Genomic DNA, 16,598 nt, shown 5'->3' with positions numbered 1-16,598 from the left:
TCGCTAGCCAACATGTCAATCTACTATAGTAAGGAACCGCAGAATCGCTAGCCAACATGTCAATCTACTATAGTAACGAACAGCAGAATCACTAGTCAATCTACTATAGTAAGGAACAGCAGAATCGCTAGCCAACATGTCAATCTACTATAGTAAGGAACAGCAGAATCGCTAGTCAATCTACTATAGTAAGGAACAGCAGAATCGCTAGTCAATCTACTATAGTAAGGAACAGCAGAATCGCTAGCCAACATGTCAATCTACTATAGTAAGGAACAGCAGAATCGCTAGCCAACATGTCAATCTACTATAGTAAGGAACAGCAGAATCGCTAGTCAATCTACTATAGTAAGGAACAGCAGAATCACTAGTCAATCTACTATAGTAAGGAAAAGCAGAATCGCTAGTCAATCTACTATAGTAAGGAACAGCAGAATCGCTAGCCAACATGTCAATCTACTATAGTAAGGAACAGCAGAATCACTAGCCAATCTACTATAGTAAGGAACAGCAGAATCACTAGCCAATCTACTATAGTAAGGAACAGCAGAATCACTAGCCAACATGTCAATCTACTATAGTAAGGAACAGCAGAATCGCTAGCCAACATGTCAATCTACTATAGTAAGGAACAGCAGAATCACTAGCCAATCTACTATAGTAAGGAACAGCAGAATCGCTAGCCAACATGTCAATCTACTATAGTAAGGAACAGCAGAATCACTAGCCAATCTACTATAGTAAGGAACAGCAGAATCGCTAGCCAACATGTCAATCTACTATAGTAAGGAACCGCAGAATCGCTAGCCAACATGTCAATCTACTATAGTAAGGAACAGCAGAATCGCTAGTCAATCTACTATAGTAAGGAACAGCAGAATCACTAGCCAATCTACTATAGTAAGGAACAGCAGAATCGCTAGCCAACATGTCAATCTACTATATTAAGGAACCGCAGAATCACTAGCCAACATGTCAATCTACTATAGTAAGGAACAGCAGAAACACTAGCCAACATGTCAATCTACTATAGTAAGGAACAGCAGAATCACTAGCCAACATGTCAATCTACTATAGTAAGGAACAGCAGAATCACTAGTCAATCTACTATAGTAAGGAACAGCAGAATCGCTAGCCAATCTACTATAGTAAGGAACAGCAGAATCACTAGCCAACATGTCAATCTACTATAGTAAGGAACCGCAGAATCGCTAGCCAACATGTCAATCTACTATAGTAAGGAACCGCAGAATCACTAGCCAACATGTCAATCTACTATAGTAAGGAACAGCAGAATCACTAGTCAATCTACTATAGTAAGGAACAGCAGAATCGCTAGTCAATCTACTATAGTAAGGAACAGCAGAATCGCTAGTCAATCTACTATAGTAAGGAACAGCAGAATCGCTAGCCAACATGTCAATCTACTATAGTAAGGAACAGCAGAATCGCTAGCCAACATGTCAATCTACTATAGTAAGGAACAGCAGAATCGCTAGCCAACATGTCAATCTACTATAGTAAGGAACAGCAGAATCACTAGTCAATCTACTATAGTAAGGAACAGCAGAATCGCTAGCCGACATGTCAATCTACTATAGTAAGGAACAGCAGAATCACTAGCCAATCTACTATAGTAAGGAACAGCAGAATCACTAGCCAACATGTCAATCTACTATAGTAAGGAACAGCAGAATCGCTAGCCAACATGTCAATCTACTATAGTAAGGAACAGCAGAATCACTAGCCAATCTACTATAGTAAGGAACAGCAGAATCACTAGCCAACATGTCAATCTACTATAGTAAGGAACAGCAGAATCACTAGCCAACATGTCAATCTACTATAGTAAGGAACAGCAGAATCGCTAGCCAATCTACTATAGTAAGGAACCGCAGAATCGCTAGCCAACATGTCAATCTACTATAGGAAGGAACCGCAGAATCGCTAGCCAATCTACTATAGTAAGGAACCGCAGAATCGCTAGCCAACATGTCAATCTACTATAGTAAGGAACAGCAGAATCGCTAGCCAATCTACTATAGTAAGGAACAGCAGAATCGCTAGCCAACATGTCAATCTACTATAGTAACGAACAGCAGAATCGCTAGCCAACATGTCAATCTACTATAGTAAGGAACAGCAGAATCGCTAGTCAACATGTCAATCTACTATAGTAAAGAACAGCAGAATCGCTAGTCAATATACTATAGTAAGGAACAGCAGAATCACTAGCCAACATGTCAATCTACTATAGTAAGGAACAGCAGAATCACTAGCCAACATGTCAATCTACTATAGTAAGGAACAGCAGAATCGCTAGCCAACATGTCAATCTACTATAGTAAGGAACAGCAGAATCACTAGCCAACATGTCAATCTACTATAGTAAGGAACAGCAGAATCGCTAGCCAACATGTCAATCTACTATAGTAAGGAACAGCAGAATCACTAGCCAATCTACTATAGTAAGGAACAGCAGAATCGCTAGCCAACATGTCAATCTACTATAGTAAGGAACAGCAGAATCGCTAGCCAATCTACTATAGTAAGGAACAGCAGAATCGCTAGCCGACATGTCAATCTACTATAGTAAGGAACAGCAGAATCACTAGTCAATCTGCTATAGTAAGGAACAGCAGAATCGCTAGTCAATCTACTATAGTAAGGAACAGCAGAATCACTAGCCAACATGTCAATCTACTATAGTAAGGAACAGCAGAATCACTAGTCAATCTGCTATAGTAAGGAACAGCAGAATCGCTAGTCAATCTACTATAGTAAGGAACAGCAGAATCACTAGCCAACATGTCAATCTACTATAGTAAGGAACAGCAGAATCACTAGCCAATCTACTATAGTAAGGAACCGCAGAATCGCTAGCCAACATGTCAATCTACTATAGTAAGGAACAGCAGAATCACTAGCCAATCTACTATAGTAAGGAACAGCAGAATCACTAGTCAATCTACTATAGTAAGGAACAGCAGAATCACTAGCCATTCTACTATAGTAAGGAACCGCAGAATCGCTAGCCAACATGTCAATCTACTATAGTAAGGAACAGCAGAATCACTAGTCAATCTACTATAGTAAGGAACAGCAGAATCACTAGCCAATCTACTATAGTAAGGAACAGCAGAATCACTAGCCAATCTACTATAGTAACGAACAGCAGAATCGCTAGCCGACATGTCAATCTACTATAGTAAGGAACAGCAGAATCGCTAGCCAACATGTCAATCTACTATAGTAAGGAACAGCAGAATCACTAGCCAACATGTCAATCTACTATAGTAAGGAACAGCAGAATCGCTAGCCAACATGTCAATCTACTATAGTAAGGAACAGCAGAATCGCTAGTCAATCTACTATAGTAAGGAACAGCAGAATCGCTAGTCAATCTACTATAGTAAGGAACAGCAGAATCACTAGCCAACATGTCAATCTACTATAGTAAGGAACCGCAGAATCACTAGCCAACATGTCAATCTACTATAGTAAGGAACAGCAGAACCGCTAGCCAACATGTCAATCTACTATAGTAAGGAACAGCAGAATCACTAGCCAACATGTCAATCTACTATAGTAAGGAACAGCAGAATCACTAGCCAACATGTCAATCTACTATAGTAAGGAACAGCAGAATCACTAGCCAACATGTCAATCTACTATAGTAAGGAACAGCAGAATCACTAGCCGACATGTCAATCTACTATAGTAAGGAACAGCAGAATCACTAGCCAACATGTCAATCTACTATAGTAAGGAACAGCAGAATCACTAGCCAACATGTCAATCTACTATAGTAAGGAACAGCAGAATCACTAGCCAACATGTCAATCTACTATAGTAAGGAACAGCAGAATCACTAGCCAACATGTCAATCTACTATAGTAAGGAACAGCAGAATCACTAGCCAACATGTCAATCTACTATAGTAAGGAACAGCAGAATCACTAGCCGACATGTCAATCTACTATAGTAAGGAACAGCAGAATCACTAGCCGACATGTCAATCTACTATAGTAAGGAACAGCAGAATCACTAGCCAACATGTCAATCTACTATAGTAAGGAACAGCAGAATCACTAGCCAACATGTCAATCTACTATAGTAAGGAACCGCAGAATCACTAGTCAACATGTCAATCTACTATAGTAAGGAACCGCAGAATCGCTAGCCAACATGCCAATCTACTATAGTAAGGAACAGCAGAATCACTAGCCAATCTACTATAGTAAGGAACAGAATCACTAGCCAACATGTCAATCTACTATAGTAAGGAACAGCAGAATCGCTAGCCAACATGTCAATCTACTATAGTAAGGAACAGCAGAATCGCTAGCCAACATGTCAATCTACTATAGTAAGGAACCGCAGAATCGCTAGCCAACATGTCAATCTACTATAGTAAGGAACAGCAGAATCACTAGCCAATCTACTATAGTAAGGAACAGAATCACTAGCCAACATGTCAATCTACTATAGTAAGGAACAGCAGAATCACTAGCCAACATGTCAATCTACTATAGTAAGGAACCGCAGAATCGCTAGCCAACATGTCAATCTACTATAGTAAGGAACAGCAGAATCACTAGCCAATCTACTATAGTAAGGAACAGAATCACTAGCCAACATGTCAATCTACTATAGTAAGGAACAGCAGAATCACTAGCCAACATGTCAATCTACTATAGTAAGGAACCGCAGAATCGCTAGCCAACATGTCAATCTACTATAGTAAGGAACAGCAGAATCACTAGCCAACATGCCAATCTACTATAGTAAGGAACAGCAGAATCGCTAGCCAACATGTCAATCTACTATAGTAAGGAACAGCAGAATCGCTAGCCAACATGTCAATCTACTATAGTAAGGAACAGCAGAATCGCTAGTCAATCTACTATAGTAAGGAACAGCAGAATCGCTAGTCAATCTACTATAGTAAGGAACAGCAGAATCGCTAGCCAACATGTCAATCTACTATAGTAAGGAACAGCAGAATCGCTAGCCAATCTACTATAGTAAGGAACAGCAGAATCGCTAGCCAACATGTCAATCTACTATAGTAAGGAACAGCAGAATCACTAGCCAATCTACTATAGTAAGGAACAGAATCACTAGCCAACATGTCAATCTACTATAGTAAGGAACAGCAGAATCACTAGCCAATCTACTATAGTAAGGAACAGAATCGCTAGCCAACATGTCAATCTACTATAGTAAGGAACAGCAGAATCGCTAGCCAACACGTCAATCTACTATAGTAAGGAACAGCAGAATCGCTAGCTAACACGTCAATCTACTATAGTAAGGAACAGCAGAATCGCTAGCCAACATGTCAATCTACTATAGTAAGGAACAGCAGAATCACTAGCCAACATGTCAATCTACTATAGTAAGGAACATCAGAATCACTAGCCAATCTACTATAGTAAGGAACAGCAGAATCACTAGCCAATCTACTATAGTAAGGAACAGCAGAATCACTAGCCAACATGTCAATCTACTATAGTAAGGAACCGCAGAATCACTAGCCAACATGTCAATCTACTATAGTAAGGAACAGCAGAATCACTAGCCAATCTACTATAGTAAGGAACAGCAGAATCACTAGTCAATCTACTATAGTAAGGAACCGCAGAATCACTAGCCAATCTACTATAGTAAGGAACAGCAGAATCACTAGCCAACATGTCAATCTACTATAGTAAGGAACAGCAGAATCGCTAGCCAACATGTCAATCTACTATAGTAAGGAACAGCAGAATCACTAGCCAATCTACTATAGTAAGGAACAGCAGAATCGCTAGCCAACATGTCAATCTACTATAGTAAGGAACAGCAGAATCGCTAGCCAACATGTCAATCTACTATAGTAAGGAACAGCAGAATCACTAGCCAATCTACTATAGTAAGGAACAGCAGAATCACTAGCCAATCTACTATAGTAAGGAACAGCAGAATCGCTAGCCAACATGTCAATCTACTATAGTAAGGAACAGCAGAATCGCTAGCCAACATGTCAATCTACTATAGTAAGGAACAGCAGAATCACTAGCCAATCTACTATAGTAAGGAACAGCAGAATCGCTAGCCAACATGTCAATCTACTATAGTAAGGAACAGCAGAATCGCTAGCCAACATGTCAATCTACTATAGTAAGGAACAGCAGAATCACTAGCCAACATGTCAATCTACTATAGTAAGGAACAGCAGAATCGCTAGCCAACATGTCAATCTACTATAGTAAGGAACAGAATCACTAGCCAACATGTCAATCTACTATAGTAAGGAACAGCAGAATCACTAGCCAACATGTCAATCTACTATAGTAAGGAACAGCAGAATCACTAGCCAACATGTCAATCTACTATAGTAAGGAACAGCAGAATCGCTAGTCAATCTACTATAGTAAGGAACAGCAGAATCGCTAGCCAACATGTCAATCTACTATAGTAAGGAACAGCAGAATCGCTAGTCAATCTACTATAGTAAGGAACAGCAGAATCACTAGCCGACATGTCAATCTACTATAGTAAGGAACCGCAGAATCGCTAGTCAATCTACTATAGTAAGGAACAGCAGAATCGCTAGTCAATCTACTATAGTAAGGAACAGCAGAATCGCTAGCCAATCTACTATAGTAAGGAACAGCAGAATCACTAGCCAATCTACTATAGTAAGGAACAGCAGAATCACTAGCCAACATGTCAATCTACTATAGTAAGGAACAGCAGAATCGCTAGCCAACATGTCAATCTACTATAGTAAGGAACAGCAGAATCACTAGTCAATCTACTATAGTAAGGAACAGCAGAATCACTAGCCAACATGTCAATCTACTATAGTAAGGAACAGCAGAATCGCTAGTCAATCTACTATAGTAAGGAACAGCAGAATCGCTAGCCGACATGTCAATCTACTATAGTAAGGAACCGCAGAATCGCTAGTCAATCTACTATAGTAAGGAACAGCAGAATCGCTAGCCAACATGTCAATCTACTATAGTAAGGAACAGCAGAATCGCTAGCCAACATGTCAATCTACTATAGTAAGGAACAGCAGAATCACTAGCCAATCTACTATAGTAAGGAACAGCAGAATCACTAGCCAATCTACTATAGTAAGGAACAGCAGAATCACTAGTCAATCTACTATAGTAAGGAACAGCAGAATCGCTAGTCAATCTACTATAGTAAGGAACAGCAGAATCACTAGCCGACATGTCAATCTACTATAGTAAGGAACAGCAGAATCACTAGCCAACATGCCAATCTACTATAGTAAGGAACAGCAGAATCACTAGCCAACATGTCAATCTACTATAGTAAGGAACAGCAGAATCACTAGCCAACATGTCAATCTACTATAGTAAGGAACAGCAGAATCACTAGCCAATCTACTATAGTAAGGAACCGCAGAATCGCTAGTCAATCTACTATAGTAAGGAACAGCAGAATCGCTAGCCAACATGTCAATCTACTATAGTAAGGAACAGCAGAATCGCTAGCCAACATGTCAATCTACTATAGTAAGGAACAGCAGAATCACTAGTCAATCTGCTATAGTAAGGAACAGCAGAATCGCTAGCCAACATGTCAATCTACTATAGTAAGGAACAGCAGAATCACTAGCCAATCTACTATAGTAACGAACCGCAGAATCGCTAGCCAACATGTCAATCTACTATAGTAAGGAACAGCAGAATCACTAGCCAATCTACTATAGTAACGAACCGCAGAATCGCTAGCCAATCTACTATAGTAAGGAACAGCAGAATCACTAGCCAACATGTCAATCTACTATAGTAAGGAACAGCAGAATCGCTAGCCAACATGTCAATCTACTATAGTAAGGAACAGCAGAATCACTAGCCAACATGTCAATCTACTATAGTAAGGAACAGCAGAATCACTAGTCAATCTACTATAGTAAGGAACAGCAGAATCACTAGCCAATCTACTATAGTAAGGAACAGCAGAATCGCTAGCCAACATGTCAATCTACTATAGTAAGGAACAGCAGAATCACTAGCCAACATGTCAATCTACTATAGTAAGGAACAGCAGAATCACTAGCCAACATGTCAATCTACTATAGTAAGGAACAGCAGAATCACTAGCCAACATGTCAATCTACTATAGTAAGGAACCGCGGAATCGCTAGCCAACATGTCAATCTACTATAGTAAGGAACAGCAGAATCACTAGTCAATCTACTATAGTAAGGAACAGAATCGCTAGCCAACATGTCTATCTACTATAGTAAGGAACAGCAGAATCACTAGCCAACATGTCAATCTACTATAGTAAGGAACCGCAGAATCGCTAGCCAATCTACTATAGTAAGGAACAGCAGAATCGCTAGCCAACATGTCAATCTACTATAGTAAGGAACAGCAGAATCACTAGCCAACATGTCAATCTACTATAGTAAGGAACAGCAGAATCACTAGCCAACATGTCAATCTACTATAGTAAGGAACAGCAGAATCGCTAGCCAACATGTCAATCTACTATAGTAAGGAACAGCAGAATCGCTAGCCGACATGTCAATCTACTATAGTAAGGAACAGCAGAATCGCTAGCCAACATGTCAATCTACTATAGTAAGGAACAGAATCGCTAGCCAATCTACTATAGTAAGGAACAGCAGAATCACTAGCCAACATGTCAATCTACTATAGTAAGGAACAGCAGAATCACTAGTCAATCTACTATAGTAAGGAACAGCAGAATCGCTAGCCAACATGTCAATCTACTATAGTAAGGAACAGCAGAATCGCTAGCCAACATGTCAATCTACTATAGTAAGGAACCGCAGAATCGCTAGCCAACATGTCAATCTACTATAGTAACGAACAGCAGAATCACTAGTCAATCTACTATAGTAAGGAACAGCAGAATCGCTAGCCAACATGTCAATCTACTATAGTAAGGAACAGCAGAATCGCTAGTCAATCTACTATAGTAAGGAACAGCAGAATCGCTAGTCAATCTACTATAGTAAGGAACAGCAGAATCGCTAGCCAACATGTCAATCTACTATAGTAAGGAACAGCAGAATCGCTAGCCAACATGTCAATCTACTATAGTAAGGAACAGCAGAATCGCTAGTCAATCTACTATAGTAAGGAACAGCAGAATCACTAGTCAATCTACTATAGTAAGGAAAAGCAGAATCGCTAGTCAATCTACTATAGTAAGGAACAGCAGAATCGCTAGCCAACATGTCAATCTACTATAGTAAGGAACAGCAGAATCACTAGCCAATCTACTATAGTAAGGAACAGCAGAATCACTAGCCAATCTACTATAGTAAGGAACAGCAGAATCACTAGCCAACATGTCAATCTACTATAGTAAGGAACAGCAGAATCGCTAGCCAACATGTCAATCTACTATAGTAAGGAACAGCAGAATCACTAGCCAATCTACTATAGTAAGGAACAGCAGAATCGCTAGCCAACATGTCAATCTACTATAGTAAGGAACAGCAGAATCACTAGCCAATCTACTATAGTAAGGAACAGCAGAATCGCTAGCCGACATGTCAATCTACTATAGTAAGGAACAGCAGAATCACTAGCCAACATGCCAATCTACTATAGTAAGGAACAGCAGAATCACTAGCCAACATGTCAATCTACTATAGTAAGGAACAGCAGAATCACTAGCCAACATGTCAATCTACTATAGTAAGGAACAGCAGAATCGCTAGTCAATCTACTATAGTAAGGAACAGCAGAATCGCTAGCCAACATGTCAATCTACTATAGTAAGGAACAGCAGAATCACTAGCCAATCTACTATAGTAAGGAACAGCAGAATCGCTAGCCGACATGTCAATCTACTATAGTAAGGAACAGCAGAATCACTAGCCAACATGCCAATCTACTATAGTAAGGAACAGCAGAATCACTAGCCAACATGTCAATCTACTATAGTAAGGAACAGCAGAATCACTAGCCAACATGTCAATCTACTATAGTAAGGAACCGCAGAATCGCTAGTCAATCTACTATAGTAAGGAACAGCAGAATCGCTAGCCAACATGTCAATCTACTATAGTAAGGAACAGCAGAATCGCTAGCCAACATGTCAATCTACTATAGTAAGGAACAGCAGAATCACTAGTCAATCTGCTATAGTAAGGAACAGCAGAATCGCTAGCCAACATGTCAATCTACTATAGTAAGGAACAGCAGAATCACTAGCCAATCTACTATAGTAACGAACCGCAGAATCGCTAGCCAACATGTCAATCTACTATAGTAAGGAACAGCAGAATCACTAGCCAATCTACTATAGTAACGAACCGCAGAATCGCTAGCCAATCTACTATAGTAAGGAACAGCAGAATCACTAGCCAACATGTCAATCTACTATAGTAAGGAACAGCAGAATCGCTAGCCAACATGTCAATCTACTATAGTAAGGAACAGCAGAATCACTAGCCAACATGTCAATCTACTATAGTAAGGAACAGCAGAATCACTAGTCAATCTACTATAGTAAGGAACAGCAGAATCACTAGCCAATCTACTATAGTAAGGAACAGCAGAATCGCTAGCCAACATGTCAATCTACTATAGTAAGGAACAGCAGAATCACTAGCCAACATGTCAATCTACTATAGTAAGGAACAGCAGAATCACTAGCCAACATGTCAATCTACTATAGTAAGGAACCGCGGAATCGCTAGCCAACATGTCAATCTACTATAGTAAGGAACAGCAGAATCACTAGTCAATCTACTATAGTAAGGAACAGAATCGCTAGCCAACATGTCTATCTACTATAGTAAGGAACAGCAGAATCACTAGCCAACATGTCAATCTACTATAGTAAGGAACCGCAGAATCGCTAGCCAATCTACTATAGTAAGGAACAGCAGAATCGCTAGCCAACATGTCAATCTACTATAGTAAGGAACAGCAGAATCACTAGCCAACATGTCAATCTACTATAGTAAGGAACAGCAGAATCACTAGCCAACATGTCAATCTACTATAGTAAGGAACAGCAGAATCGCTAGCCAACATGTCAATCTACTATAGTAAGGAACAGCAGAATCGCTAGCCGACATGTCAATCTACTATAGTAAGGAACAGCAGAATCGCTAGCCAACATGTCAATCTACTATAGTAAGGAACAGAATCGCTAGCCAATCTACTATAGTAAGGAACAGCAGAATCACTAGCCAACATGTCAATCTACTATAGTAAGGAACAGCAGAATCACTAGTCAATCTACTATAGTAAGGAACAGCAGAATCGCTAGCCAACATGTCAATCTACTATAGTAAGGAACAGCAGAATCGCTAGCCAACATGTCAATCTACTATAGTAAGGAACCGCAGAATCGCTAGCCAACATGTCAATCTACTATAGTAACGAACAGCAGAATCACTAGTCAATCTACTATAGTAAGGAACAGCAGAATCGCTAGCCAACATGTCAATCTACTATAGTAAGGAACAGCAGAATCGCTAGTCAATCTACTATAGTAAGGAACAGCAGAATCGCTAGTCAATCTACTATAGTAAGGAACAGCAGAATCGCTAGCCAACATGTCAATCTACTATAGTAAGGAACAGCAGAATCGCTAGCCAACATGTCAATCTACTATAGTAAGGAACAGCAGAATCGCTAGTCAATCTACTATAGTAAGGAACAGCAGAATCACTAGTCAATCTACTATAGTAAGGAAAAGCAGAATCGCTAGTCAATCTACTATAGTAAGGAACAGCAGAATCGCTAGCCAACATGTCAATCTACTATAGTAAGGAACAGCAGAATCACTAGCCAATCTACTATAGTAAGGAACAGCAGAATCACTAGCCAATCTACTATAGTAAGGAACAGCAGAATCACTAGCCAACATGTCAATCTACTATAGTAAGGAACAGCAGAATCGCTAGCCAACATGTCAATCTACTATAGTAAGGAACAGCAGAATCACTAGCCAATCTACTATAGTAAGGAACAGCAGAATCGCTAGCCAACATGTCAATCTACTATAGTAAGGAACAGCAGAATCACTAGCCAATCTACTATAGTAAGGAACAGCAGAATCGCTAGCCAACATGTCAATCTACTATAGTAAGGAACCGCAGAATCGCTAGCCAACATGTCAATCTACTATAGTAAGGAACAGCAGAATCGCTAGTCAATCTACTATAGTAAGGAACAGCAGAATCACTAGCCAATCTACTATAGTAAGGAACAGCAGAATCGCTAGCCAACATGTCAATCTACTATATTAAGGAACCGCAGAATCACTAGCCAACATGTCAATCTACTATAGTAAGGAACAGCAGAAACACTAGCCAACATGTCAATCTACTATAGTAAGGAACAGCAGAATCACTAGCCAACATGTCAATCTACTATAGTAAGGAACAGCAGAATCACTAGTCAATCTACTATAGTAAGGAACAGCAGAATCGCTAGCCAATCTACTATAGTAAGGAACAGCAGAATCACTAGCCAACATGTCAATCTACTATAGTAAGGAACCGCAGAATCGCTAGCCAACATGTCAATCTACTATAGTAAGGAACCGCAGAATCACTAGCCAACATGTCAATCTACTATAGTAAGGAACAGCAGAATCACTAGTCAATCTACTATAGTAAGGAACAGCAGAATCGCTAGTCAATCTACTATAGTAAGGAACAGCAGAATCGCTAGTCAATCTACTATAGTAAGGAACAGCAGAATCGCTAGCCAACATGTCAATCTACTATAGTAAGGAACAGCAGAATCGCTAGCCAACATGTCAATCTACTATAGTAAGGAACAGCAGAATCGCTAGCCAACATGTCAATCTACTATAGTAAGGAACAGCAGAATCACTAGTCAATCTACTATAGTAAGGAACAGCAGAATCGCTAGCCGACATGTCAATCTACTATAGTAAGGAACAGCAGAATCACTAGCCAATCTACTATAGTAAGGAACAGCAGAATCACTAGCCAACATGTCAATCTACTATAGTAAGGAACAGCAGAATCGCTAGCCAACATGTCAATCTACTATAGTAAGGAACAGCAGAATCACTAGCCAATCTACTATAGTAAGGAACAGCAGAATCACTAGCCAACATGTCAATCTACTATAGTAAGGAACAGCAGAATCACTAGCCAACATGTCAATCTACTATAGTAAGGAACAGCAGAATCGCTAGCCAATCTACTATAGTAAGGAACCGCAGAATCGCTAGCCAACATGTCAATCTACTATAGGAAGGAACCGCAGAATCGCTAGCCAATCTACTATAGTAAGGAACCGCAGAATCGCTAGCCAACATGTCAATCTACTATAGTAAGGAACAGCAGAATCGCTAGCCAATCTACTATAGTAAGGAACAGCAGAATCGCTAGCCAACATGTCAATCTACTATAGTAACGAACAGCAGAATCGCTAGCCAACATGTCAATCTACTATAGTAAGGAACAGCAGAATCGCTAGTCAACATGTCAATCTACTATAGTAAAGAACAGCAGAATCGCTAGTCAATATACTATAGTAAGGAACAGCAGAATCACTAGCCAACATGTCAATCTACTATAGTAAGGAACAGCAGAATCACTAGCCAACATGTCAATCTACTATAGTAAGGAACAGCAGAATCGCTAGCCAACATGTCAATCTACTATAGTAAGGAACAGCAGAATCACTAGCCAACATGTCAATCTACTATAGTAAGGAACAGCAGAATCGCTAGCCAACATGTCAATCTACTATAGTAAGGAACAGCAGAATCACTAGCCAATCTACTATAGTAAGGAACAGCAGAATCGCTAGCCAACATGTCAATCTACTATAGTAAGGAACAGCAGAATCGCTAGCCAATCTACTATAGTAAGGAACAGCAGAATCGCTAGCCGACATGTCAATCTACTATAGTAAGGAACAGCAGAATCACTAGTCAATCTGCTATAGTAAGGAACAGCAGAATCGCTAGTCAATCTACTATAGTAAGGAACAGCAGAATCACTAGCCAACATGTCAATCTACTATAGTAAGGAACAGCAGAATCACTAGTCAATCTGCTATAGTAAGGAACAGCAGAATCGCTAGTCAATCTACTATAGTAAGGAACAGCAGAATCACTAGCCAACATGTCAATCTACTATAGTAAGGAACAGCAGAATCACTAGCCAATCTACTATAGTAAGGAACCGCAGAATCGCTAGCCAACATGTCAATCTACTATAGTAAGGAACAGCAGAATCACTAGCCAATCTACTATAGTAAGGAACAGCAGAATCACTAGTCAATCTACTATAGTAAGGAACAGCAGAATCACTAGCCATTCTACTATAGTAAGGAACCGCAGAATCGCTAGCCAACATGTCAATCTACTATAGTAAGGAACAGCAGAATCGCTAGCCAACATGTCAATCTACTATAGTAAGGAACAGCAGAATCGCTAGTCAATCTACTATAGTAAGGAACAGCAGAATCACTAGTCAATCTACTATAGTAAGGAAAAGCAGAATCGCTAGTCAATCTACTATAGTAAGGAACAGCAGAATCGCTAGCCAACATGTCAATCTACTATAGTAAGGAACAGCAGAATCACTAGCCAATCTACTATAGTAAGGAACAGCAGAATCACTAGCCAATCTACTATAGTAAGGAACAGCAGAATCACTAGCCAACATGTCAATCTACTATAGTAAGGAACAGCAGAATCGCTAGCCAACATGTCAATCTACTATAGTAAGGAACAGCAGAATCACTAGCCAATCTACTATAGTAAGGAACAGCAGAATCGCTAGCCAACATGTCAATCTACTATAGTAAGGAACAGCAGAATCACTAGCCAATCTACTATAGTAAGGAACAGCAGAATCGCTAGCCAACATGTCAATCTACTATAGTAAGGAACCGCAGAATCGCTAGCCAACATGTCAATCTACTATAGTAAGGAACAGCAGAATCGCTAGTCAATCTACTATAGTAAGGAACAGCAGAATCACTAGCCAATCTACTATAGTAAGGAACAGCAGAATCGCTAGCCAACATGTCAATCTACTATATTAAGGAACCGCAGAATCACTAGCCAACATGTCAATCTACTATAGTAAGGAACAGCAGAAACACTAGCCAACATGTCAATCTACTATAGTAAGGAACAGCAGAATCACTAGCCAACATGTCAATCTACTATAGTAAGGAACAGCAGAATCACTAGTCAATCTACTATAGTAAGGAACAGCAGAATCGCTAGCCAATCTACTATAGTAAGGAACAGCAGAATCACTAGCCAACATGTCAATCTACTATAGTAAGGAACCGCAGAATCGCTAGCCAACATGTCAATCTACTATAGTAAGGAACCGCAGAATCACTAGCCAACATGTCAATCTACTATAGTAAGGAACAGCAGAATCACTAGTCAATCTACTATAGTAAGGAACAGCAGAATCGCTAGTCAATCTACTATAGTAAGGAACAGCAGAATCGCTAGTCAATCTACTATAGTAAGGAACAGCAGAATCGCTAGCCAACATGTCAATCTACTATAGTAAGGAACAGCAGAATCGCTAGCCAACATGTCAATCTACTATAGTAAGGAACAGCAGAATCGCTAGCCAACATGTCAATCTACTATAGTAAGGAACAGCAGAATCACTAGTCAATCTACTATAGTAAGGAACAGCAGAATCGCTAGCCGACATGTCAATCTACTATAGTAAGGAACAGCAGAATCACTAGCCAATCTACTATAGTAAGGAACAGCAGAATCACTAGCCAACATGTCAATCTACTATAGTAAGGAACAGCAGAATCGCTAGCCAACATGTCAATCTACTATAGTAAGGAACAGCAGAATCACTAGCCAATCTACTATAGTAAGGAACAGCAGAATCACTAGCCAACATGTCAATCTACTATAGTAAGGAACAGCAGAATCACTAGCCAACATGTCAATCTACTATAGTAAGGAACAGCAGAATCGCTAGCCAATCTACTATAGTAAGGAACCGCAGAATCGCTAGCCAACATGTCAATCTACTATAGGAAGGAACCGCAGAATCGCTAGCCAATCTACTATAGTAAGGAACCGCAGAATCGCTAGCCAACATGTCAATCTACTATAGTAAGGAACAGCAGAATCGCTAGCCAATCTACTATAGTAAGGAACAGCAGAATCGCTAGCCAACATGTCAATCTACTATAGTAACGAACAGCAGAATCGCTAGCCAACATGTCAATCTACTATAGTAAGGAACAGCAGAATCGCTAGTCAACATGTCAATCTACTATAGTAAAGAACAGCAGAATCGCTAGTCAATATACTATAGTAAGGAACAGCAGAATCACTAGCCAACATGTCAATCTACTATAGTAAGGAACAGCAGAATCACTAGCCAACATGTCAATCTACTATAGTAAGGAACAGCAGAATCGCTAGCCAACATGTCAATCTACTATAGTAAGGAACAGCAGAATCACTAGCCAACATGTCAATCTACTATAGTAAGGAACAGCAGAATCGCTAGCCAACATGTCAATCTACTATAGTAAGGAACAGCAGAATCACTAGCCAATCTACTATAGTAAGGAACAGCAGAA

The 16,598-nt window shown here is 39.9% G+C and overlaps 1 protein-coding gene across 1 annotated transcript in view; it reads left to right on the top strand.

Moving 5' to 3' along the window:
- The window catches only part of LOC129835572 (F-box/WD repeat-containing protein 7-like), a 104,640-nt gene that overhangs the window by 48,843 nt on the left and 39,199 nt on the right, over window positions 1–16,598 (top strand). The gene's annotated exons all lie outside the window — the stretch shown is intronic.

This window comes from Salvelinus fontinalis, chromosome 36 (assembly GCF_029448725.1).
Source record: "Salvelinus fontinalis isolate EN_2023a chromosome 36, ASM2944872v1, whole genome shotgun sequence".
In the NCBI taxonomy this organism is placed as follows: domain Eukaryota; kingdom Metazoa; phylum Chordata; class Actinopteri; order Salmoniformes; family Salmonidae; genus Salvelinus; species Salvelinus fontinalis.
Note: the sequence above shows the minus strand (reverse complement) of the source record. Positions and strands in the feature narration are given on the sequence as shown.